At 37.6% G+C, this 27,791-nt stretch overlaps 1 protein-coding gene across 12 annotated transcripts in view; it reads left to right on the top strand.

The window, feature by feature from the left end:
- SIPA1L1 (signal induced proliferation associated 1 like 1) overlaps window positions 1-27,791 on the top strand; it is a 199,885-nt gene that overhangs the window by 19,675 nt on the left and 152,419 nt on the right. For 2 of the 12 annotated variants that reach the window (XM_064424421.1, XM_064424428.1), the window contains exons 1-2: window positions 1,199-1,302; window positions 4,946-5,170. The exons of 6 other annotated variants lie outside the window; for them this stretch is intronic. The gene's annotated coding sequence lies outside the window, so the exon portion shown is untranslated. Of the gene's footprint in view, window positions 1-1,198; window positions 1,303-4,945; window positions 5,171-17,603; window positions 17,665-27,791 lie in introns of those variants that run through there. 4 more of the 12 variants (XM_064424423.1, XM_064424430.1, XM_064424422.1 and 1 more) reach the window with 2 other exon arrangements.

Genomic DNA, 27,791 nt, shown 5'->3' on the forward strand with positions numbered 1-27,791 from the left:
AAGAGGTAAATTGAGAACTGAGTTACAAAACTTGGGAGGAACTCTGTACATCCAGGCCTACTGCTATACCCTGCTGAGAGATGTCACCTGAATTATCAGAGGAAGGTTAATTAGGAGAAAATATCACCACCAAAAGAAACCCACTGTTTGTTTCTTCTATTAAACATAGATATCTGGCCAATTCCCCTGCCATGTTCATGGCTCTGTTCCTGTAGCAGAGCCCTGTAACTCCTGTGCCTGTTGAAGGTGCTGCTGCTGCTGTGTGGAGTGAGAGTGATGTTCACAGCAGGCAAGTGTTCAGACTGTTGGTTCAGCTGAAGGGTGATCTTGCCAAAAGGGCTTTTTGTGTTTTGAACAAATTGCACAAATTGATTCTTTTGTGTACCTAAAGGATGATGGAGGCATATGGTGCATCCATAATTGAACTTGCCATGTAGTCCTGCTCAGTTCATCAGTTTGCTCTGTGAATTACATGTATGGCTGCAACTTGGACTAAAATTTTAATTGGTAAGGTTTTTACAAGAGAAAATGAATTCAGAATGCTTATTTTGGTGGAAAAGGGATTTTTTTGGTGCCTGTATCTGTCGTGATGCTGTTGCCATTAAATCAGATCTACTTTTGGTATATTTTAGATGAAGACTGTTCTTTGGATTTAACAGATGTTGGTTCTGACAGGAATAAAAATTGAAGATTTTTGTAAACCTGCTTTTTTAGAACAGCTGTCTAAAGGAGTTGATGAGCAGGGTAACAATTCCCTCATCTTGCATAAAACTCTTGTGGGTATTTGGCTACTGTAATGCAGAATGTGCCACTTTTTGCTACATAAGTGGAAAAAAACCAGAAGAAATTATGAAGGACAAAGACAGCAGTCAAATTCAATCTGTCTGTTTCATTATAAGGCAAAATACCATCATTTGGAGTAGTTAAACCTGGAAAATGGCATAGATCAAGTACTTTCCACAATACCAATATATGGTGGCAGAACACTGAGGGAAAGGAAGTGATGTTTTGACACTTGTTTATTCTGAAATGTAACAAAAGAACTAAAGTGCCATGTTGACAGTGGAGCTTGGAGGAAGCAGTTTTTAAATGAGGTTTAATATATTGAGGTCATGACTGTTACTCAGGAATAACTTCAGGGAGTTGATTTAGGTTTGAAATATTTTATTTAATTTGAATTAATTTTTTTTCTTGTCAGATATTAAAGTTTTGCCTGATTTTCTTGGCATGCAGTAGAAAGCTCATTGTGAAGAAGATGGAAGAGAAGTGGGCTGAGAAAGAAACCTGCTGTTTCTTTTGAAGGTCTGTTTCACAGTGTGTGGTTAAACTGTATCTGGATTTTTCTGTGTTAATTTCTCTTAAATTCTTTAGCTGCAGAGCTATAGACTATTCATTGTAACATTTTCTGACATTTTGTTTTAATTGTTAATGGAAATAGAATGACTTTTCTGAAAACATTGTAGGAATTTAAAGAAATTTTGATGGACAGAAAGAATCATCCTGTGGCAAAATTGACTTAGTACAGTGTCTTTATACTTTGAAGCTCTCGTATTTCTACCAAAGAAAATGTGATTTCTCCAGTACAATGCTAACATGGATTTGGCTCAGTTTTTCTTTTTAAATCTGAGGAGTGTCTGAGCTTGAGATGAGTGGAAAAAGGGGAATTTACCTGTGTGCAGGTAAATTTTTTTTCATATCTCTTAAAGGCAGATGTGGAAAGAGCAAAGGTGGTTTAAACATACTGTAGTGTTATAGATAAGCTAACAGTAGTTGAGGTCCTGTTTGTTCCTTGTAGGTTAGAAAATTATTGAAGATGTCAATAACCCTTTTTTGTTAGTGTTATCTTTTGAGGAATACTTAGGAAGGCTCTTCAGTGTAATGAGTTCAGTTATTTTTTCTGAGAATGGTTTAGACTCTGTCTTTGACTGTGATAGAAGGGTATTTTGTGAATTTTCAGTTTCTTACATGATTGCTATCTAAGCTGAATTATGTAGGGAGAGAGCATGTGCTAACCTATGGTGTGCCAAGTGTCCGTCTTTCCTGAATGTTAGTGAGCCATTCTTACATGCCCACAGGAGGCCTGGGTGGTTAAGACAGAGCAGAGCGGGGAACTTGTGTTTCACTGGTTTTGGTGGTTTTTTAAATTTTTAATTTCAAAACTCAAGTTTATAAAAGCAGTGAAAGCTGAAATGTGTTCAAGTGCAGGTGGTGGGGGGGGCGGTGTGTGTGTTCAGGATTTCTTCAATCTCCTTTGAAGTTCGGATATTGAGAGATGTCTCTAAAAAATTTTGTTTGACAGTCTAGTAAAGGGAGCTGCAATACAACCTGATATATTTAATGATGAACTAGGGTGCTTTGCGTGTCAGACTTGCACCTGGAACTGTGTTATGGCTGGCCTCTCTTGCTGCTAGATTTTGCCTCGGGGCCCCTTCCCATGTAATGTCACTGCTGCACAGGGCATGGGGTCATGTTGCTGTCTCAGTCCTCCTCCTCCTCATACCTAAAATTGAGAAGATGGGAGAGGGGCAATTATCTGCACCAAAAATTTGCTCATGAAGTCACATCCTAAAAGTACTGTTGTAACTTCTGGGGTTTCCAGGTGCTTGTATGTTGCCTTCTCTGAAGGCCAGCAAAGCTAGGAAATACATTTTTAAAGAGCTGGTATAACTTTTGTCTGTAAAAGAAGAAGAAGAAGAGCACACGTTGTAAGAAATGCAACTTTGTGAGTATAATGCAGTTGCTGTCTCATTCTGAGAGAATTCACAGCCACAACAATACTTCAGTATTTCTTTTGATTTTATATCCTTCTGCAATGAGGATGTTAATTGAGACTGTTGTTGCTTGTTTTGGACACTAGAAACTGGGATGAGACAAAGTCTCTTTCACAACACCATACACAGCTGTTGTGTATGAGAATAATCTAGTTATGTTTTAAACTGTACTCAAAATCTATAGGTGACAGACCCCTTAGTTTCTGTTTTTCTGGGTTTTTTTCTTCTGTTGGGATTGGGGGGGGTCACTCCTTTCATTTCTCAGTGCAGTTCCCCGCTATACCATGTCAGTGATCTGAGGAATTTATGGATTTTCTGTATGCTCCTGTTACGAAACATAAGGTTTAACTTTTTTTTGTCCCTGTCTCCTCTTTCAAATCTGTGTCACTGGCAGGTCTCTGCATGGCAGATTGCTTCTGTGTGTGTATTCCAACAGGTGTGTTATTTTTGTTTTCCTAGAATTTGTGTTGCAATTTAGTATGAACATACTTTACATCTATATTTCGGTCTGGTTCAAACAAGTTTAGCTCAAGTAGTGGTTGAGTCGTGGTTTTGATGGAATGGCTGTTTGGCAAGCATTGCCTGTAAATGCTTTGGTGTTTTCAGCACATAATATTTTGAGACTGCCATAATGCAATTGCATAATCTTATGTGCTTACAAATAAGAGCTGTTTTTGAAGATTGAATAGGAACTTTGAAGTGCATTAAAAAATACAAAACCTTGTAACTTTTTGTTATCGCAGGCTTTATTTTAAAAACTGCTTTTTATTTTCCCAATTATGTGCATATTTCTGCCTAATAGGAATCTTCTGATGATACAGGAATGTGTAGTGATTTATTTCAGATTTTTAGGGGCTCTTTAATGAAGCAGTTTGTTCAACCTTGCTGTAGCCTGTCGTTTCAGATGACTCATTTGTGACCCTTGTGACATTCTCCCTTCTCTGTTCCAAATGGTGTCTAAAACTTTGGGTTGATATGATATTCAGGAAGTGCTGCATTTTCCTACTGAAAAAGGTTAGAACAACAGTTCTTTTAAGAGTGACTTAGATACATATTAATGAATACTGTTTTACTTGTATCGGTTTTGAGGATGTAAAGCTAAAACCTTAAACACTGCAGGGTGTATGTAGCACATCCCCCCCCCCCCCATTTTTTTCAAATAATATTAGAGGAAAACTGTAAGAGGCTATTACAAGCCATATATGAGATGCTACAAGCGGTTTTCACAATGTTATACTGGCTTAACACCTGCCAACGTTGGAGGTAACACTATAATTCTGATTTTGATCTTGTCCTGTGGTAACAATTGTATATTGTAGGGAAGAAAATTGCTCTTGAATTTTCTTGAATAAAGTCTGGTTATCTTACTGAGATTTCACCAATCCTTGTATACAATGGGTAACTATTTCCTGCTTATGTTGCTGATTTTAGCTCTTTCTAATGCCTCCAAGGCCATAATTATCTGTAATTTTTGTATGGAAGACAAGCTATGTCCGTTTGTAACTTTTCTCTGGTCCCTCTGTCTTTTTGAACAATGTGTGGTAGGTTGATGGGGCAATGACTTTTCTTTTATTTTTTGTTCTAAACTATCTCAGTTGTTACCACTTGAGGTTATTTTTTCATTCTGTTACATTTATGGGTAATGGATTTAATCTAATAGTTCATAATCAGCTAGTTGCTGTCCAAACCTTCTGTGGTTGTCCACAGTGATTTTGAGACAAGATTGTAAAGCTAGGAAGTTTGATATCCAGTCAGAACAAAGTTTATGAAAGTTCCTATAGCTGTCAGTTTAATCCATATTTATAGGTGTATCTCCTTGTGGAAGGTTATCAGTGCATCATTCTCTTCCTTTGTTTTCCAATTCCTGGGTCACCATTTAAAAAAGCTTACTGCTGCTGCTTTTCTCCAACTTAGTATTTGTTGAGCAGTAGTAATTTGTTGCCCTCATTCTGTAAGGGTTTGGCTTCTTTAAGATCCTTCAATGAGAGATCTTAATCTTCTCCTAAAACTCCGTGTAGGTTGCTGACCTTTCCAGATGTATTGCATCAAATAGTTTTTGTGTGCTTATTTGTTCTTCAGCAAATCCTAAATGCTTGGACTTCTCTTTGTGGAGGTCAGGGTGCTTTGCTACGTACCACATTGTAAAGAAATGATGGGTGTTTTCCTTTGAACAGGTGAGCAAAGTGAGGTGACCGGTGACGAGTACCTGCAGAAGAGCCAAAAGGCACACCTTGCAGTTGTGGCAATGGCATGAGAGCTCTGAATGCCTTCTAACCTGTTGCATTATGCTGCCTTAAACCCAAGCTGCTGCACGGTAGAACTGGAAATATTTGACAGGCAAAAGTTCCCTGCCAATTTCGAGGCAACCACACCCTGACTTGTTTGCTATGCTTACAGAGGTACATTTTTGATTTGTAAACAGTTCCTTAATGTTGCTGTGTAATAAGAAGCTGATTTAATGACATTTTTGAAAGGAACAAGAACTGCAATTCTCAGCTTTTCTTAACAGGTTCTTTTGTTTGAACACTTTAAACTGATGAATAAAAAGTGTGACTTCAGTTAAGTTTTACTGTGTATATAGTACTGAGGTAGAGCTGGGTCAGCTCTGGGTGCCTGTTGCCTGCACTCAGGTGGTGGGGAAGTCTCCCAGGGTGCTGCCTTCCCTGTACTTTCTTCCTTGCCCCCTCACTGGCTAGGTAAATCAGTATGCTGTAAATACACAAGCATATTTTAGACCTGTCAGTATTCCAGTGGCTGGCTGTCAGGGATGTACTATTTGGAGAGGTATCTTAACAGGCAGGATTTGAGAGCCAGTGTAGTAATGTGAAATAATCACTTGCACTAGATTTTGAGATTATTTGTATGGTACCGTGTTATGTTTCAGATAGTAAGGGGAAAATGCTCAGAATATTTCTAGTCTGTTTGCCTTTAGAATTATTTCTCTGAGACTTCTAGATAATACATAAATTTCTGGTTGGGCTCTGGTGTTGAAAAATGCCAAACACAAGACTTGTGATGTATTACGTGAACTGAAATTACATGAACAAAAATTAATTCTGTTACTGTTGCCTTCTGTGAAAGAACGGCTTTTCACTACTCTTTAAAAAGAGATAATCCATAACCATAAAGATGACCTCATAAAGTGCTATGACTTTTTAAATCTACTTGATGCCAGAATAATTGCATGCAAATATTGTATGGAAATACACAGGTATTTATAATAGAAAATTTTGACTTGATGAGAGTCCTACATGGATAATGAGCAGAAGGCTGATTTTATGTGTAATACAATTGTGGTGACCATGAACATATGCCTTGAGCTTTTATTTATTGCTCTAGCTTATAACTCTTTGCCTCTTCTTTGTGGGGAGCACAGACCTGTGTTTTGCATGGTATTTTTTTTTTTACTTTGTAGGATAAATCAGGGGTAGAAGATCTCTTGGAGCCAAATAGTTTTTTCATCCTGATTTGGTCAACTTAAAAGTGCATACAAATCTGGAGTTTAAAGCATCAGAGTTGATTTAACAAAGAGAATGTGCTTTTTTTTTTTTTTTTTTTTTTGGTCAGTTTCTATAAAAAAATTAGAGGAACAAGAAGTGATGCAAAATGACATTAGAACTTGGTTCATGTGCTAAACATCATTCCACTAAGACCAGCTTCTACATTATTATTAAGTATGTTATTATAAGTGTACATAACCATGTATGTGTATATGCATTTTTCAGGGTGCCTGTGGTCCTTGTAGTCCAGAAGAGTTGCTGCATGCAGTTCCTGTAAAGGTTATTTACTCTCATGACTGGTTAATGAATCTGTTTGATTGAACAAGTCCATTAGTTCCTGAAAATATCTGTCCATAGAAACCTGAGCAGCAAAGTCCATCTAATAGCTTGAGCTATGAGTTAAGCTTGCAGCTGTGTCACAAGTACTGGATTTCAGGGAATCAGCTTTTGAGGAACTGGGAAATAGAGGACAGTGCATCTCTTACTGTGTTTCATTTAATGTTCATGTACCCTGCTACAGACTGTGTTACTCTGCAGAAGATGAGCTGAACTGAAAAACTTCTGTTGCTTACTATGCATTTATGAGTGAAAACAATTAATGTACAGACTTTCAGTGCTGTTCTTTTTATCCTTCATATGAAGCAGTTTTTCTGCTTGAGATACAATTCCTCATCTGTTTCCAATGTCAAAGGACAGACAAAGAGCTTAGAAAGCAGTAATTACTTAAAGGCATGTGAGAGTAATATCTTGCCTTGGAGTCTTTAGGCTATCTTTGCTTGTGCTCTCCCATGTGTGCTTTTTTTATTTTCTCTATTTAGTGGGGGTTTTTTTTTTCCAGTTTCAAATGAAATGTAGAGACAAACTCAATACTTCATTTGTTTATGTTTAGTTATAAGGCCTTTAAAGACATTGTAACATATCAAGAGAAATAAATTTTCGTGGCATGGATGCTGATGCTTGCATATATTTTATGTAATAGACTTCAGTTTGGGCTAATATTTTACTGGCATCAGCCTCTATACAGCACAGAGCTGCTCTGTGAGAAGCACTGACTTCTCTGTAGCCTGCCAAAAGCTGTATGTTTGTTGGCAGCATGAATGCCATCCTTTGGTTGAAATTTTTTGATGCCAGGATTAAGCTGCAGAAAGTAGAAGGAAAAAACTACAATACAGAGTCTGTTATTTAAAAAAAAAAATTAGTACGTTAGTCTTTCAGTGTAGAACTGGTGCAAAATAAAAACCAACAGTTTGTGATGTTTCTTCACATTTGGACACTTAATACCTTTTCCAGAATGTTTTGAGATTTGTGGGTGATTCCATTCTAAAAGAGAACAAGATTAACCATTTTGATAGTGTGCTGAGCAAGCAGCAAATTTTCCAAGTTTTGGCTACTGTATTTAAGAGGAATTTTAGAGGTATTAGATGCTTTGCAATTCAGAATTTGGCTTTCTATCTCAGGAGGGAATAATATTTAAGTAACTGTGTTCTTAGTCCTGAAGTTTTGTGACAGTTGTATAAGGTAGTTATATTTTGTGAGCAGAAAGGACAGTGAAGGGCAAATAATTTTTTTCATGAATGCAATGGGATTTGAGATGTCTGAGAACATGATGTTTTCAGTAAATGCCCTGTTTCCTACTACACAGTTGTCTGATACAGATTCCCTTTGTGAGGGGAAGAGGAGGGGCAGACACTGATCTCTTCTCTGTGGTGACCACCAGTGACAGGACCTGAAGGAAAGGCTTGAAGTTGTGTCAGGGAAGGTTTAGGTTGGATGTCAGGAAAAGGTTCCTCACCAGCACCCAGAGGGTGATTGGGCACTGGAACAGGCTCACCAGGGAAGTTCAGCCAGCATTTGGTCAATGCTGTCAGACACAGGGTGACTCTTGGGGGATCCTGTGTGGTGCCAGGAGTTGGACTTAATGATCCTTGTGGGTCACGTCCAGCTCAAGAGTATTCTGTGGTTTCCCTCATGGAAATGCATTTCTCTGGAACCATGAGCAAAAAAGCAATTCAGTTAAAATTTGGTGAAGACTCCTAAAATTAAATTCAAAACCTGGATTGAAAATGAGAATTAATCTTGGTGATAAGTTACAGAATTGACTTATTCCAGATATTCTTTAAAGGTGTTTCTTGTTCAGAAGTCAACTCCCACAGTGCCTGCAGTTTGAGAGTGTCCTGTGTAGCTCTTTGGTTTCAGCCTAAGGTAAACCAGGGCCAAAATTGCACTGCTGCCACATTATATTTTTCTGCTGAAGCATTCTACTTACCTTTCTTGCAATAGCACTAATAGATGGGCATATACAGTGAATTACAGAAGCTCATGGATGTGCACAGATTTTTTTGGTTTTGACTTTCTGGATTATTTTTGCTTCTCAGCCAGAGCAGCAAAGTTATTCATGTTGGTGTGGACACAAGGGAGGATTGAGGTTGTGTGGCTGACTGCATCTTCTGTCAATCACTGCAGTGTTGGATGGTTCCAACAGAGTAGTGAAATTTTTGTATTTCAGTATGTCACTGTTAATGATGGTGTTGAAACTTGCCCTTGCAAATCATCTTAATATAATAATCTAGATATATAAAAATTTAGCCTAATTAGTTTTTGTGTTATGAAATCTTTCTAGAAAAGCTTTCCAATTCTGAATAGTGCTTTGCCTGCCTGCCTTCCTTTTTCTCCTTTATAAAAACATTCTGAACAATTTTTTGCAGTTTTGTTGCATTAACTTCTTTTCTGCATCTGGTCACTATTTCCAAAAAGCAGGGAACTTAGATAAGTTGGTGTATTTTTTTTGATACAAAAAGTATGAATATGATACAGAAAAATTTTTAATACAGTGCTCCATTGGCTGACAAGACCTATGAAATTGAAGTAAAAAAAAAGTTCTTAATTTTAAAATAGTGATAGATACAGTATATCTGCATGAAAGCTCTCCTATTTCATGCTGATTGGAGTATATTTTTGAAGGGATGTATTAGAGTAAAAGTAATGTAAAAAGATAGTATCAAAATTGTAATTGCTTTCAAAACAACATTTTCTGCATCTTGAATTAATTCTTTTCTTTATATTCCAGTTTGTTATTTTGTTTCGCTTCCTATACTCCATGAAAGATTTATTGTTTTGTGCCTTCTCTTTGTTGCTTTCTGTAAAATGCGTTGTGTAACTTGTTTGTCCCTTGGCTTCCTTACGGAAAGGATGTCCTGTGGTTGTTTACGCTTGTGGATTGCCAACCTTTCTCATCAATTTTGTGAATGGTATTGCATTTAATATTCTCATGCTTTATCTTATGATTAAGAGATTTGATGATAGTGAGTGATTGGACTGTTCCTTATTACAAATGGTTTTAAATGAGAGCTGCACTGAAGCTGGAAGTAAGTGCAGTTAGCAGTATTTCTGAAATGCATGTGGCAGGGTTATTCAGAACAGGGCGTGCATCAGCTGTGGGCAGAAAGGTGTAATGAGGATTAAACAGCTTGTACATATTCTTGAAGGAAGGAGTCCCAGTTTTGTAGGGGTCCTGTGTGACTGGGACTAGGAGTGTAACACTGTTGTGGTATAACGTTGAATGTATATCTTCCTCCTTTCCTGTTTGTGCTTTTTTAAAAAAAAGTTATTTTCCTATTCCTTAGTAGAGCTGTTTTAGGAACTAAGTATGCTCATTTGGAAAGTAAGAAGAGCAGAATATCTCTGAATTTGTGTTGGCTTCCCTATCCCTTCATTCCAAGTGGGTGGTTATCAGAAAATCTTGCAATCCTATGTCTGGTAGAGATAAGATTAAAAAGCATGAGTGCTGGGAAACAGTTTAAGTCATTTATGTGAAATTTAGCTTCTGATTCTGCTTTAGAAAAAATAGCCATATGTGGAAAAATGTCAACACATGTTCATAGAAATGAGTAATTATGAAGGGGAACTTGACTTAGTCTCCCTTAGTATTCATATTCATTTAACAACCATAAAATTACTTCTAAAGTCAATTGCTAAAGTTTGTTTGTCCAGGTCCTTAGATAATCAAATCCTGTGGTTGATACTGAAATAGAAATTGTGTGATTTCTAAATTAATATCTTAAAAAAAGCCCCAACAATTTTCCAGAGTATGGAAATGAGTGTTTCTGTGAAGTTGGTGCAGGTGCTCAGAACTGGATTATTGAAGATGATGTATTCTTCATTTTAAAAAAAAGGCAATGAAATATGCTCAGCCATTGATGTTGAATGCGGTGTTGCATTAGGAATTCAGTTTTGTCTCTGATTTAAGAAGGTCCAGGGCTTTCTTTTGTCATGGGGCTAAAGATGCTCAAGTGACTTTTGGGTGGTGTGGGACAGAGGGGCTATATCCAGAGTTATCTGGCCTCTGTGTTGGTATGCAAGGAGGCCAGTAGCTTCCCCCCCAAATGATTCATAACGGACTGCTTGCCCTCAAAGCTACTGCCTGTTCTGGAGCTGGAGGCAGGAGGTTTGCCTTTGTGTGGTACCTAACTCATAACTGGGTGTTTGCATTTTCTACATGTACTGTGGGACTCTGCCGTGAATAGATCAGGAGCAGTGAGGAATGACTTAAGGATTGGATGCTTAGCCTTGCTCTGAGATGTCCATAAAGATTTCCTATTTCCTTGAGTTTCTTATGGCTTCTGTTGTAACTGCATTTTAATTTCTTATGAAAGGTATTCCTTGTGTCTTCAGCTGCTATTTAGTAATAGCTTGGAATAGTGTGATGTTTTGAATTTTATTATGGTTTTTTTTAAGTTTTACTTGTTTGTTCACCTTCTTTGTCAGCTCAGCATAAAGAAAAAGGTGTTGCCTTTTAATTTCAGGTTTAATATCTGGTAAATTACTTTTGGGCTTGTGGGTTTTTTAAAATTATAAAGCATGATAGAACAGTGAAAAGGGGAGTTTGTCTATAAAAAGCCTTATTAGAGACTTTCTGCCTGTCTTCAGCAAGCTTTATGAAGGTGGAAGGATGATAAGTGGTTCAAACTGTTGGTTGCATACTTTCATTAGCATTACCCTACAATTCTTCATTTTATACCTTTGTGTAGGTGAGAGATGTCTACACCTTTTGGTTCATTCCAAGGCAGTGTGAGTTCCCAAATTGTCATAAAACATTATATTGAGACAGACCAAAGGCATGTTTGAAGAAGGGCCTGTGCTTATCCTGCCACCCGACATCTCCCCCTCCCATGTTCCCCATATCAGCTGTGATTGTGTGAGTGCTGGCTGAGGCTGCCTTGGCTCTTGTCCCAGCCTGCCCTTATGAGTGAGACCGAGCTTACTAAAGGCAAATCCTTGCCTGAAAGCAAGTGCTTTGGGATATTAATATCTCCAGCTACACTGACTGTGTACAAAGAAGTTTGTCTGGGACTTGGATTTGCACAGTGAGGTTTGGTTAGTTTTTTCCCCTTCTCCTTTTCAGCCCTAAGTTCTTTTTCAAATGCCTGCTCTTTAGCATCCAACGTGGCAACCAAGGTCGCTTTGTTATATGCAGATCTGACAATAGCATGTCTAAGGAAGAAAGCAAAGTGCTTTGTTTTCAAAATACATCTTTTGTCTCCTACTGTTTTCCCATATCAGGAGATGGATTTGATGTTACGAGTTACTAATTTTATGTAGTGTTAGTTAATTAGAATGGTTCATATAATGGTCAGAAGTGATATTTAAATGTCTCAAATATTAGTCAGATTATTGCTGAAATGGAGCTTGCGTTTATATTTGTTATACAGGTATATTTTCACTCTGTGTGCCTTTAAGGACAGGAAGGGGCTGAAATCTTAATTTTCTTTTCAAATGAAACTCCTGTGCTTTGTGGAATGTTTAGTTTCTGCATAGCTTAATGTTTGTTCCTGGGGTGAAGAGCTTGTTTTAGCAGCACTGTTGTTAGATGTAATTAGAGTGTTTTGTGTAATATGCTTTGGTTGTAATACAAAGGAAACCCTCCAGCTCATTTGAACAACAGTTTTTCTGCAGTTAGATTGGTCTGGTAAATAGTTATGAAGTGTATGTTTAAATGTATATGGTAAATGTTTTGAGAGCTGTGAAAAGACCCAAAAGGACACCGAGGTGTGTGCTGGACTGGACAGCAGTGACAACAGTGTAGATGCACAGGTTCTGGTTGAGACATGGCATTGCCTTGGATCAGGTCCCTGTCTGTAAGTCTTGTTTGGAATGATGGAAATTACTGTTTCTTTTGTAAGGCCTAACTAGATGTTTGTGAAAAGCTTTGAGAAGCTTTTGATTAATAACTGTATGCAACATGATTATATCACACAGAATAATAGAGGGTAGGAGGAGAAAACGTAAGGCTTTGTTCTTTCACAATGCTTGAAGAACTGCATTGCCAACCTTTTTCATATGCTGTCTTTACATTTAAATATAATTTCTTCTGCTGTTTTCCCCTTAGTCATTACCTCTTCCAGATCAATAACAAAACACTAGAGAAACAGGCCCTTTTTTAAAATAGGAGGAAGAAAAAGTCTAAAGTAGGTAGTTTGGACTAGTTGTTGATTTGTTTTGTTGCGTAAAAAAACCCCCAGTTTTTCCTATATTTTGTTTTTACTAAATTTGCAGTCCGTGTCTGTCATCTCAATCCATTAAAAATTACTGCTTTTTTACTCCTTCCCCCCTTCCTTTTTTTCAAGACACCAGTAAGTGGTGAAATTGTTTGCAGGCTTTTCAGTGTTGGTTACTTAACTTCATAACACTGTAGAGCAATACTCAGCCCTTCTAAGTCTAAAACTGAGGCACTTTTAACCTTAGACACCTATATATCCTCCTTCCCTCCATTTTTTTCTAACCTTCTTGGCTGCAGGTTCTTTTAATTGCTTTTGCATTTAACATGCACCCAGCTCTTTTTGCAACAGAAAAGTAATCTGAGTGGTTAATCTGAGGTGTTTCTGGCAGCTGTGGATGACAGATGTGGAATTTGGATGGCAGCTTGTTGGAAGTGTGGTGGATAGACTTCCTTAGGAGGACCAAGGACACTGTGCTCTAGGAGCTGGCCAGAGGAAAGCAGCAGACCTGGGAATGGCTGCTCCACCATCCATGGCATCCTACAGGGTAGTGCAGTTGATTTACATGGGCTATCCCAAATAAGAGCAGTAGGTGAATTTCATCCAGAACTCTGGGTTTTGACTTCTGGTCTTAAAAAAAAAGGAATCTAGTAGGTGCAAATAACATGCTGGAGGCATAAGCCAGTGAGGGAAGTTAGAAACTTCTCTGCCAAGCTTCTGACCATGGAGCCCTTATCTTGGCAAGAGTTGTCAGAGAAACATGTAGTTTGTCAGCTGAATGAAGGTGGCTAGCAAACATGTAGTCTGATGCTTGCAGTTTTTGTCAATAATAATGCTGGAATATAATGAGAAGTAGTAATGGAGAGCCATCACTTTTATGGGAACACAATTGTGTTGGAAACTTGTGAGAAAAACAAGACTTTGCTCTTCAGAGGTGTTATTAGTACAAACTAATATATACTGAAGAAATGAAGCAACAAGTATGTGAATCTCTTGGAAAAACGAGAACCATCCCCTCAAAACCAAACCTTTCAGCTTCTTCCTTAGCGCATGAGAATTGTTTGAGTGAAATGCATTTTGGTTTGGTTGTAAAATGTTCAGCTGCATTACAGTGGCACAGATTCACAGACTTTCTCAAAGAGTGTTTGGATAAAGGTTGAAATCCTGTAATTGGAGCATGAATTGCAGGTGAAGTAGAGGCCAATAGGCAGATGTGATTTAGTTAAGAAAAATCTGAATTACAGGGTTAGACTTATGTCTATGAAAATGTTTCATTGGCATTTTTTTGTACTCTTTCTTCAGAGCACTTAAAATTGTCAAAAAATAATTTAGCATTAAAGAGACATTATGCTTTTTTCCCCCCCAAGACTCCATATTTTATGTATACAGAAATATTTTTGAAGGCCTTTATAGTATGAAAGGCACCTTCCTGCTTATTTGGAATATAGAGGTTGCAATACATCGAATGTGCAATGAACATGTCTCTTACCAAAGGAAAATAAAAAGATGAAGTAAGAATTTTCAAGTAACTGCAAAAAGTTAAATGGAAATTGCAACAAAAAAGAGAATATGAGGAAAGCAGGGGTTAATGAGACTGTAAAGGTATGGCTGTTGTAAAGCAAGCTTTGTTTGCAATGTCTGTCTTTCAGGTTGTGATAAAAGGGCGACAACAGGGTTATTTTTCTCTTTAATGAGCTTCAAACCTTCCTTAAAACCTGTCCATTATATTAGTAGTGGAGTGCCAAGACCTGCTTTTTCTTTGTTACTGCCTGCCTGGTTAAAGGGTGAGGAGGGTGTACTTCTTTCAGGTGGAGGTGAAATTCAAGGGTAGATTGACATTTTGATCAATTTAAAATTTGTTCTGTGCTGCAGTAGGACATAGGACTAGTTTCTTTTGAAATGATCAGTACATTCATCTGTGATGGACACAGTCTATTCCTGCTGGAATTGAAATGCGGCAATGGCTTTGCTGTGAAAACATGTAGGCCTGCTATAGTAAGAAAATCTTTTGTGGCAGGACAAGATGTACAATAATTACAGAAAACAAAAGGTCCATTAATTCTTGATGAAAGATCTGGCTGATTATTTTGGAGTTGTTTAATAGAGAGACCAACAGCAATTACCAATTTATATTTCCAGTCGCTGTACAGTTGTTAGTGCCAAAGTTCAGAGACTGGTGGCCAAGAGACAATTGGAATTTTGTCACTTTGTTTCATTGGACTCGCTTTTTGCCTTCTTCCTGACACTTGCTAGTTTTTAAGCTGTAACAGGAATAAATTATGTGAAATTGAAGTATTTTAGCAGCTTATTCATTTACATTGTAGTTCTTGGCTTTCTTACTCCATGTTTTTTAATTTTCTGGGAAGCAAAGGAGAAATTCATATAAGCTTGCTTTAGTTAGCCAACAGAGCTACAGTGCTGAATTTTGTCAACTAACATATTCAAGATTGCTTAAGTCTAACTGATGTTTGCATACCAAAGGGATTGTGTATCACACTGGAAACAAATGAATTGCAGTTATTTTTGGATGGTCAGGTCCAGGTTAGGCAGAAGTAAGACAAAGGTCAGAAAATACAATATCATATGAAAATTATTCACAGTCTTAGCAACTTGACAGTAAAATCTGTTTTGGAATATTTGTACTTTTTTCCTTTCATGAAGTTCAACATAACCAACATATTTTATAAAACAGTAGCAGAAAAGAACTCTGTGTTTTAGCTGCTTGATAGAAGACCATAAACTTCAGTTTGGGCAGTTGTGGTCAATGCTATACAGGGAACAAAAGCAATGAGATGCAACAGATGGTTTAACACTTCTTGTGTAATGATGAGAAATCATCAGATTTAAATGGAATTGTTTGTACTGAGAGATGTGCTTCCTTGTAAACTTGAGTTCTTTCATAGGCCAAAATTCATGTCTACCAAAATCTGCCAGATGGGCTTTTAAAAAAATGAAATATTTGTTACGTGTTAGCAGGGAAAGATTAGATCATCATCATGAGCAACATGGTTGGTATTGATATAATTTTAGCATGTCAGTTTTCCTCTTCACTGTTAAAAGACTTTCTTGGGGCCCATTTGGAAAATTTGTTACTTCTTTTTATTTGGTGTAATAGTCTTTTGCTATGTTTTGAAATGAAAAGTTACTATTTTATCTTCATTAAAATGTACAACTCTTTTTATTAAACTCCAAGCTGAAGCTCCTATCAGAACAAAAGCCTGAGACTCAGGGTGTGGAAACCATTGCGTTTGTGACCCCTGAAAATAACTCAAACTTTCTCTTTTTAAGGATGACTTAAATCCCAAAGTGTGAAAGTTGGGCTTGTAGAGTTTTAGCTTTCTGCTTTGCAAACAATTGCTATGTACTTGTTGGTAAATTTTTTTGAGCCTGCATGTGTAAGCATTGCATATGTTGGTTCATTTTTCCTGTGTGTATTACGCCCTTTTTAGAGTCTGACAGGTTTACTTGTCAGGTGATACCTGAGAAGCCAGTGTTAATCTATTTCCTATATGTATCAAGCTCCATGATGAGGGAGTTAGGAAACCCTGCCATGACTACAGCTTCCATATCTCATCTTTCTCATGAGGTTAGTCTGTGTCTGACTTCACTCTGTGCAGGTCAGCTGGGGCTGGTGCTAAGATAACCCAAAAAGATGGGGTGGGGAGGAAATCAGTTGTCTGTCAGGTTATGGCTTGTGGCAATAGCAAACTGTTGGGTAAGGTGGCTATGATTAATCTGACTTCATCTGTTTGGGGGCAGGTGTGTGTATTTAACTGATGATATTCCATTCAGCTTGTTTTTTTAAATGTCTTCTCCGAGAGAGGGTGGTAGAAAGGAATGCTGAAGCTTTGAGAGGAGGGAATTGCAGCTCTGTCACAACAGGTACCTGAAAACTCAGGGATCTGGTGTTACCTTTATTTTTTTCAGTTGTTATGGTTAACAACTGTCTAAATATAGCTATATCTTGCTAGTATAGATAAATAAATATATATACATAAATATGTATCTAAAAATTATGCAGTACCTTTAAGGAAGTGCCACCTACCTTCATGGTACTGGGGCCAGCAGAGTATTTTGCTTAACTAAGTGCAGCAGTACAACCATTAAATTCTTTCAGCCGGATTTTCAGAGTTTATCACTTGGCCAAATGACTGCCAGATGGGTGTGATTTTTGTATGTCTTGTTTGCAGGCAGTTGTGTCTTACAGAGGGGCCTGTGTGTTAGATTGCAACAGGTAGGGCGAAGTCTTTGTAGAGATGAAATACAAATATTTGAAAGATTAAAGGATGACTTTTTAAAAGTGTAGGCTAATCTGTTATACTTCCAAACTGTAACCTCTCTCTAGTTAAATGGAATTAACCAACAGTGTTTATGAGGATAAGCTCAAAACACGGAAGTTTTATATAGCTATTTTTAAATGCTGTTTTCAATGCTTATCTTAAAGTGTTAAAGTACATAATCTTTTCACTTATTTTAAGTCTCCTAAAAATGAATTCTCCCATTCTGTCAGGGTTTGTGTGTAAACAGTCCCAGTATGTAGTAAAAAGCCTGAAAGATAAATAGGACAGCTGCTACTTATAGTAGAAGGAAGAAAACATGCTTTATAACTCTTGCATACATATAAAAATTGGTTCACTGGGATTTTTCACTAATTAATCTTATAAAATAATTTGGCCCTTGGGATGATTTTAGGAGGTTGTTATTGCAATACTCAGAGTATTGGAATTTTTAAAGAGTATGTTTCTTGTGTTTGCAGAACTAATTCATTAAGTGTTCTTCTGACAGCTAATTTTTCACATCGTAAATGGAGGTCATAATCAATGTTTTGCCTTTCACAGGTACTCTTTTGGACCCTTTTTGGGGAAATTCACACCTCAGTTGGAATAATAGAGTCGAATTGTGAGTTTTACTGAAAAATTGTATGCCAGTTGTTGGGAAGGAAATTAATTTTTTTTTGTCTTCTAAGAAAAAAACACAGCTCTGCTAATTGGCTGGATGATGAAAGAATCTCTCCTGTTTCTTGAAAAAAACCTAAATTTTTGAGTATTAGGACAGAGTTTGATTAGAAGATGTGTTGTAAGTGATTAAAGGTGAGATATTTGCATATTAAAAAAACCCTAAACAACATCTGTTTTGCTAGGGAGTTTGTTTACGAGGACCCTGTGCCCCTCCCGTGTGAGACTTCCCAGCAACAAAGCAGAAATCATCTGAATTTTTTCTGTATTTTTTGTTCCTGTTCTTTTTCAAACCTCATATCTTCCAAGGGCTGTTGAATGTGTTGATTGTATTGCAGTCCTGATTCATCTTTCCCTGGGGGGGAATTAGCTTTGGAGGAATTCATCTTCAGGTGGCACCATGAGTTGTATGGCATTTGAGCTCATGGTGGCCCTGGGCTGGCTTGCCCGTCTCCCTCCCTGTTCTCAGTTAACGTTAGATGAAGTCTGGAGGCATTAAAGGCTCAAATGTTCTGTCTGAATGTTAGCAGCAGTATTTATTGGCATTTATCCAGGAGTCATCCTCACATGGGAAGTGAGGTAAATAACTGCTTCTGGTATGGAAATGGGGCTGTGAGTTGGAGCTGCAATGATGCTTAACAGCCAGGGCAGAGGATGTCATTGTCCTGCAGCATGGTCCTTTTGGCAGTGCTGCTTGAGGACCACCAGGTCACACTGTGCTGAGGTAGCTCTCAGGGATACCCTGAGTTAGCCCTAGGTAACTTCCTTGCTCACACCTCTCCTGGTGTCGTTACAGAGTTGGTTTAGTTTGGTTTTTACCATTGCCAGGCAAGGATGCCTGTGGTATTTGGCTCAAGATTAGTAAAAAGCACTTCTGAGCATGACTGGATTGGAGGGGGCTTAAAAGCCTGAGGCTGTGAGTTTAGTCATTTGGAGCAGATTTCCTCTGCTAGTAGGTGAGGTATTTTTAAAGTTGCTTCCAGAAATTGCTTTTGCCTGCCTGTGCTGCTGTGCCTGAGTATTTACTGGATCAGGTGTGTGTTACTAGGGAGACGATGAATTCCTGGGTTCTGACTGCAAGATATTAAACCAACTGAAACATGGAGATTTGCGTACTGCATAATTAAATGACTTTATAGAATTGGTGCAGATCAGATAGAAAAAAGCAATCCAAACAGGGATTGCACAATAGAAGATGAACTTGTACATCCTTAACTATATGGCATCTTTCCTTCTGGCAGAGACAGCACAGTTTCAATATTAATTGCCCAATGCTTGCAGTATGACAAGTAGTTTAAGTAATTATCTCGGGAACTGGCTTTGTTTTTGTTGCACCTAGTACAAAGTAGGTCCTATTTTTATTTAATTTGCTATGCACTGTGGTAATAGGAGTATTTAATAGTATTTAATTCGTACTGTGTGTGCTTTAAAATCGCAATCACAGGGAATTTTCATGTCCTTTGAGAAGTGTTTTGATACTTATTCCAGAAATCTAAGTACTGTGTTTCACAAAAAAACCCCTGAATACTTTTATGCTACAATCTCTATTTCATGTAGCTGTTGTTCCTGAGCATGGTGTTCACATTACTCACATTGCTCTGTGACTCTTCAGACATAACCCTTGTAAGCCTTGCAGAAATCTGCATGGTATGGGGTGTCAAAGCATTAATTTACCACCTGACTGGCTGAAGACAGACTGCTTTTTGACAGTCAGGCCGTGTTACTTGTTACATGAGAATTTGTAGCTCACCAGAAGAGAGAATCGTGATGTGCTGTATTTATTCATACACATGTCCTTCTGCTGGTGTTTGCCAGTGTGACTGCATAATGCATGTCTTGTATTTCATTGTCACATTGAGAGGTAGTTGGGCACGTCATTGCTGATGGGTGGATTTGAGTAATAGCCAAGCCTCTCTTGGGGCTGGACCTGCAAGCTAAGCTGTGCAAAGCTGAAAGCAAATCTGGTCCCTCATTTCAGCTGACACCTGAAATAAATAAAATTGAATGGCTCTTCAGTCCCCTTTCGTGGATTTTTAGAAACAGAATGCATGAAGGAAATCCTTCATTGAACCAAAAGCCTAATAAAAAAAAGTTCTTCTCAAGTAACATGTTATCATTGCTCTTTCTATTCTGTGCTTTAATGGTCAAGGTGAAGGTAGAAATGCCAAGTGGAATGGCCATTTAATGTATTTCACTCTTATACCCATGGGAACAAGGGTTTATATAGTAAAATTAACTTTGTCAAATAAGAGAGCCTTTGGTTTTACTAATTCACTTGAGACTTGAAAATAACGGTATATATTTTTAAAAGGTGAACCAGTGGTGTTAATTTGGTGCTTGAAAAAGTGATTTGAAACTTTAAGACATAATATAAAACATTTTTCTCGTGAGCCTTCAGCAGAAGAGCCTTTTAAATACAAACATGCCCATGTTCAGGTCATAAATGACTATGCCATGGAAGAGGGAGAGAGGAGTAATTGAAGTGTGAAGGAGAAGGGGAAATTCAGTGCTACTCCTGATGGCTAAAAGCATACACTTTACTATGAGTTTTGTTTAGGATGGTTGTACCATCCTCTGGATATATAGGAGGACCCCTAGTAGAGCATTTCTTATTTCTAGTGACTCTTCACAACAGGTAGCTTCATAAAGCTAAGCTAAATGTGATGGGAATCACAGATGGGGGAGCATTTCCTTTTCAGAATCTGCCATGTAATACCTTTGCACTTCTGAAATTGTAATTATTTCTAAATTTTTATGATGTCTGTCCTGTGTCTCTTCTGGTCTTCTATTCCAGCTTGGAGAAATACAGAGCACTGTAGTTGTGCTCTTAGGATCTTCAGTGCTCTAAATCTCTCATGGCTTTGCTCTCTGTTGTTTTCTTTTTGGAAAGCAAAATGCTTCTGCCCAGTGGCGCAGCCCTCTCTGGCTGTGTTTCCTGTTCTAATTGATTTAGATTCAGAGGAGGGGTAGCATTTTTACTTTTTGCTTTATTTTGGGATGGAGATATATATATATATATATATATACATACACACACTTCATTATCACACACACATGTATATCTGTCGCAGAAGTAAGAGAAAAGGCAACATAAATGAGATCTTTTCATCAAGTATGCACCTGCCTACCTGGAGATGAGTTATGCTAGTACAGTTTTATTAATACAGCGATTGTTTAAAATGCTAAGTTTTTCTTGGTTTATAAGCAGAATCATAGAATGGTTTGAGTTGGAAGGAATCTTAAAGATCATTTAGTTCCAACCCCACTGTACTTGATTTTAAGTGCAAAATCCAACATTATGATACCGTCTTTGTGTAATGGTACACGGTACTTTTTAGTAGTACTGAAGTTTTGCTGAGATTTTAATTGTTTGGAGAAAACTTAGACTAGTTGAATAGACACTTTTTTCCTGGTTCTAGGAGTAGGAGGGAAAGAGCTGGTCCACTCTCTCATTCAGCTGCAAGATTTATTTCAGGTTTGAGAGCAACCACATTGATCTAAGAGTGCAAATACTGTCAAAACATCCTTATCTTCTGGTATGGGCTATTCCTACAAATTTGCAGTTTGAATGCAATTTTGTATGGCTTAGAGCTGAAGTATATGGTCATAATAAATGTGACACATAAAGGCAAAGAGTTTTACTCGTAATTGCATCCTGAAATAGAACTGTGATTTGGCACTGGAGTAAGGTACCCATTTGACATAAAGCTTTACTGCAGAAGTCGTCTTTCCAGAATTGTTTTGGTCTGGTTCTGTTTTGTATGTTACAGAATGTATGCTTCATTAGTAATGAAGAATTGCAATACAGTTAATGTGGAGATAAGTAATTAGGAGTGGTTGTTTTTCTAATTAGTTACGATAGAAATCAGATGACTTGAGCCTGAAAGGAAAAAGTCTAGATTTTATTTTTGTCTGTTCACATCTTGATCAACACTTTATATTAATTAAATTGTATCTACTATTGGTCTTGCTTTTTGGATGTTGTTACTGGTGTTGTCTAATGAAGAAAGTACCTGTTAGTAAATGCAGTAATTTTAAGCTGGGAAAACCCATTGATGTAGTAAAACTTACAACTAATGATTGTAGCAATAAACTTAAGACAATTTTGATCTAATTTGTATTTTTCCAAGTGTTGATTGAAGAAAATCAAGTAGGTTATTAAGTGTAATTACACATGTGTTTACTCATAGTCTGGCTAGTATAAAGAAAAATTTGGCTTGTTGAAAATATATTTCTATCATGTGGGCATTGGAAATTGAGGATGTTTAAGATGTTAAAAGGATAATGATTTGAAAGGCTCTGTAATAGTCATATAGCCAAGTGCTATGATGAAGTTAATCTGGGTTGCTCAGTTTCCAGGGGTGAAGTTTCTATGGACTCTCTAGGCAGCTTGAAGCTGTGTGTTCCATTTTACTGTCCAGTCCAGGAAACAAGTTGCTCTGTATTAATTTTAGAATTTTGGTTCTGCATGAATAATGAAGACTTTTGGACTGTTGGGGCTTGTAAATAGCACTGGACCTCTTGTGGTATTGCTTGTTGGCTTCAGGTTTGGAAGAACTTTGGATCCATTGGAGTTGTGGAGAAGGTAGCTGGGACTGAACTTGGAAGTTGATTGGTTTGCTCAGTGCTGGGAATGAAAGTCACACCAGATCCTTTTATGTTCAAAATGGTGCACAAATGGAAAGCCACAACGGAGAACTAAGTGACTTTCGATGGCCTGTGGAATGACTTGTCAAGGTTAAGGATTCCTTGTGCTCTAGCACTCTTCCCACTTTACCTGAAGAATTCATTTTATTCTTTGTGACCTCATATACCCCTTACTTTCAGTAAAGCAAAATGTGTGTTATGAAAAGATTTAATACTTGTTATGATACATGAAAATGCAGGCTATGTTTTATTTTATTTGCAGTTGCTCAATTTACTATTCCTCCTTCCCCTTTTACTTTGATACTTAACATCTGACCACATCTAGAAATTTTTCTAGATGGATGCTTGTCTCTTAATGGGCAGAGATGGAGCAGCCAGTCAAAGTAAGACTGCTTATGTCAAAAACATATGCTTAATTATTCATTTAATGTTTCCTCAACTTTGATCTAAGCATACTTATTTGGAAAGAGTCACTGTCCTAATACCGTGTTACTCCTTGGATGATTGCTCCCAGTATTAATTTAGTAGTGGCAGGAATGCCTAGTATTTAAAGAAATGAAAACTAATTGTGCTAAGTTTGTGTTCTGGGTTGGTAGTCAGAGCATATTGAACACTGTTGAAGACTATGAATGTGGAAAACCATGGATGGCATTCCAGCTGTGAACTCCCAGTAATTGGCTTCCTTCTTGTGTCCCAGTGAAATGCTCTGTTGTGACCAATTTTAGTAGGTCAGGCTTCTTTCTTTGGGTTGTACTTTCTTGAGGAATGACTAGACTGGTGAATGTTCCCACCCAGCAGGAGTTGTCTGTTGGTTAGAAGAAAAGGACTCACAGTAGATTGCAGAATCACTCTGCTGTTTCACATGCATCTAATTTTTTGATTTTTATAATGGTCAGGTTGAAGATGGCCCCAACACAATGCCGTTCTTAACCTTAGACTAGTGCTAAAAGTCACATCTGATTCTTCATGTTTGATGCTGTTCTTGTGTGTAAACTGGGCCCTTGCAACAGAGGAGAATAGTAAAGACTTTGTAGGCAACAGAGAATAGTAAAGACTGTCTAGGTTGCAGAGCTGTGTGAGTGTGACCACATCAATGGTAACAGCCAAGAGATATTCCAAGAGAAAGGAAGTTGTTGAGCTAAGGAACAATATTTAATTTGGCAGTAAGTTTAATGTTATTAGTTCTAGGGAGTTATTAGATAATATTGTGGGGAAAAATTGTAGTCCAGGAAACATTCAGGGCTCTGAAACTTTGAAACATAAGTAATGAGAGACAGCAGATCTGTTTGACCAGATGTGGGTGTCCAAGCCTGGATGCGGGCCTTGATTACAAGGTGAAAGAACCTGTCTGTAACCAAGAAGCTTTAATCCTATCTTTACCTCATTTTTAGAGCTGGTCTCTTAAAAGTGACTGTGGCAAAACTCTTTAATTTGGTATAGCAAAAGTTTTTATAGTCTGCATCCTATAGATTTGTTAAGCTTGTGATACTGGGCTCTGTATTCTCATCTATTTGTGTTTCTGGAAGCCAGAGATGTAGACGGTAAATTTAAGGAAGTTTTTCTGGTAATTAAATCTTTAACTGTTAGTTGATCATGTCGGAGGTAAAACTATCTGTTTGATACTATCTATTTTTCCATAAAAACAGGATGTCTGAAATTTAAAATAGTCCTCGGTTTATATCCCCATGCCCCCCCCCCTTGTAAGAGAGGTTTTGTAATTTTCCAAATGTGGCAGTTCTCAAAACTGTCAAATCTCCCCTCTTGAATGAGTTTCTTACTGTGACGACTTCTTGAGGTCCTTTGTGTTGGTGTTGGATACGCCATGGAAAAAGAAATGTGCAGTTTAGTTTTGTTTCTCCTTAAAAAAATGTGTCTTAGTTCTAGAGGGTTCCAGTCACTTCTTCAGTTAAAATAAAGATGTTGTGTTGGATTTCCCATTTTGGCAAAATTTCTTTCTAGGAGATATTCAGAAATCTTCTTCTGAAGTGCAAGTAAAGGCAATTGCATATCAAAATGTTGGGTCTCTTGAGAAGGACTGCCATGTAATACCCTTGTTGCAGCATTCCCATCTCTCGTGGAAACTTCCCTTCATACACTTGCATTTCAAAATATTTTAGCTTGTTTTTGTTATCAATGGGCTGTATGCTTTGCAAACTAATTATTTGTGGGCTAAATGCTAAAACATTTGTAGCTGTGCTGGGGGCTACCTGATAGTTTACTGACAGTTTTGGGAAGTATCCAGTTCAAACAACTAAAGCTGTATGGTGTTGAAGTCTTCAAGACCAAACAACAGACACTCTGTCCCTTTTCTTTAGTATCTCCAAACCCAGCTTGTCTTAACCTTAGAGTAGCTGATTGTAGATACTTCTCTAAAAGAGTTTTGTAATTTCTAAGCATTTTGTCATTCTTTTCAGTGAATGCTGTCATTGTTTCTTCTGCAATCTACATGTGCATCTTTTCTCCAGGCGTGTGTTCTCTGTTACTAATTGTCGCAAGGAATAAAACAATGCAATAGCACAGGCAGGAGTAAGTGAACTTAATGCTCTGTAAGGCCTCTTCAGAGGAATGCAGAAATGCCCACAGGAGAAGGAAATTACAATAATACAGCAGAATGGTTACGGACTTGTGGCTGTGAGCAAAATAAGGTCACGCATAGGTTACTCCTAATTGAAGAAAAGCATGGTTTCTGAGAATTGGGGGCAAAAACTCGAGTGATACAGGAGCCAAAAACATCCACAATATGATAGCATGGGAAGAATATGAAGTTGAAGGCTTCAAACTGTTTAGCATTAACTTGTCTGCTTTTTGGGTTATTACAATTCACATCTATTTGCTTACTTCCATTACCTGTGTTTTGTAGTTTGATCACTAGAATTCTCATACATATAGTGATTTTAAGTATTTTGATGTTAGAAGGACCACAGCAGTTATTTTTTAATATGTATTTAAATCTCTATCTGAGATATCCATTTTTAAAAGGAGAGTTAAATGTAGGCACTAAATATTTAGGCCTGGGTTTATTTTTGGTGCAAGTTGTATTTATTAATCTCTTTGACTTGTTTGCTTTTTTCTCATGGACAGGAAGGGAGTTTGGAATTCAAAATAGCTCAAGGAATGTGATGATTTTGGTGACTCAAGTGTTTACTCTAAAAAGTACTAAATAGGTTCCATGCTAAGTGGATGGGGTATGAGTTGATTGCAATACTGGTTATTTGAAGTCCAAGATCTGTAAATACAAAACCAGGATTAGATCTGTGTCGTGCATGTTCCACTTCTGGAGTGTGCTGAAAGGAATTTTTTCTGGTGCAGTTTTTAGGAGCACTCATGAACCATATTCTACATGTCTATCTTGCTACAAAATCTTAGGGTCACATGAGAAAAATGAATGTTGCAGTATCTATTTCTTCATTTCTGTCCAACCACAACAATTTTGCTCATGAATTTGAACTGCAGCCACAGGGAGTGCCAGGTCTGATTGATGTGATGGACACACCCAGGGTGTATGCTGAGGGAGTATCTGGGGTTTGTAACTCCTACTCCTGATGTTTCATTAGTTTATCTTAGAAGAGAAGAATTATCTCGCAGCTCATCTGTTTGTACTCTTAGCTGCCTTGATCACAGGACTGAAAAGGAAACTGTAGTTATCTTCTACAAATGGAAAGTCTGGAATCAATTACCAGGATAAAATATCCCAAAACAAAACAGGAATCCCAAACTTCAGAATATTAATTATTACGGTGATGTTTAGCTGAATCTTGTTTATACAGGGCTGGGTGTAGCTGCCAGCTAGGAGGGAAGAGGGAGAGGTGCAGCTGTGCATACGTGAGCCACAGCAAATAGCTGTCCTGGTGATCCCGGGGGGACTCTGGTAGCCTCACTAGCAGACCAATACTTGTCTCTGAACCTGTGCCTGGGATCAGGAGCGGTTTGGCGTCACTGAAAATAGGCTGTTTATTGGTAAATTTCATCTTCTCATTTGAGAAATATGCAGAAATTGTTTTCAAACAAAAAAGATCAGTGCTCATTTGGACTGGTATAACTGGAGGATTTCTAAAGTCAGCTGGGAGATGTGGATGGCAAAGGGATGTTCCTTTGTTTGTTGGTTATAAAAGAGCTCTATTTTATTGGCAAAACAAGTTAGAAGGTTTTAGCCTCTCATGAAATACCCACCCTAAGATGTTTTTTAGACATGGTTTTGGTGATGTTTTCTGTGGACTGCAATGTAAATTTTTCATTTCCAATTTGTGTAATAAGTAGTATTTTTTTTTTTTGGCCAAAACCTTATGCTTGTAAGGGGAAAACAAAACAATATGCCTGAGGTGTGGGTTTTTTGAATTAGGATTGGGGTTGGGTTTTCCACCAATGTTGAAATTGGTGTATTGCATTTCTCATTTGAAAAATTTGAAAGCAGATTGTATTAAAAATACCTTCAGGTCAAAAGAGACATTGTGTTCTTGCTCTAGCTTTAACAAGACAGCATAAAGTGTTGAAAAGGTAGATTTTATGCTCAAAGTGTCTTCCTGCAGATAATGTTTTCCAGTATAGCCACTGTTCTGAATTGTGATACAGAACATGGATTTCTATAGGCAACTTGTGCAATCTCTGCCTGTTTGCAGATTTAGGGCATCCTGGGAATATTTTTTAATGTATTATACAGAGCTCATTAGTACTTAAGGAATGGGTGATTATGTATTCCAACAATTTAGTAAAGCAGAAGGAATATTGCAGTGCAATTGCAGTTAAATTCCTTGCTTTTATTCCTTTGTTGATGCATTGCTGTTTACCTGAAATAGTTTTGTGAATGTGACTTCGTCTTGTAAATACGATTTTGGCATCACCTCTGATACCACTTCTTGTTATGTGTGACTAAATACCATTGTGTTAGTACAATAGAAGTTAAGGTGGAGAAAAGAGGAAGAACTCATGTAGCTAAATTATTTGATTGATTTCTACCTATAAAATGGCAGCCTTTTTCCTCAAGTAGTATTTCTCCAGTAGAGTACCTGGAAGTCATTCCAAATTCCTAATATTTGATAATATCATAATTATTTAGGGCTGACCAAAAGCAAAGATGCTTTCATTTGGCCAAACAGGAAGAAGTTTTAAAAACATGTTCAGGTTTGTAGTTTAGCTGAAAGTTTAATTTTACCTACAGAGTCAGCAGCAAAGCTTAACTAGAATTTCAAGCCAGGAATAACTAGTGCAGTGTATTAGGAATGAGAGAATGTGTTAAAGGTGTGCTATAGAAAACATCCGTGACCAGGTTTGCAAAATAAAACTTGATGAGGGTTTTCTCAAGTTGGGTATATATATGGTTGCCTATTGTCTATTGATTTACAGGTATTTTTTTGTGAGAGGGTTGGCATGTGTTTTGCACAATGCATACTTACATGTCCAGTCTCCAGTAGGATATTTTTGTGGTCA

The sequence above is a fragment of the Passer domesticus genome, chromosome 6 (genome assembly GCF_036417665.1).
Source record: "Passer domesticus isolate bPasDom1 chromosome 6, bPasDom1.hap1, whole genome shotgun sequence".
NCBI classification, from domain to species: Eukaryota; Metazoa; Chordata; class Aves; order Passeriformes; family Passeridae; genus Passer; species Passer domesticus.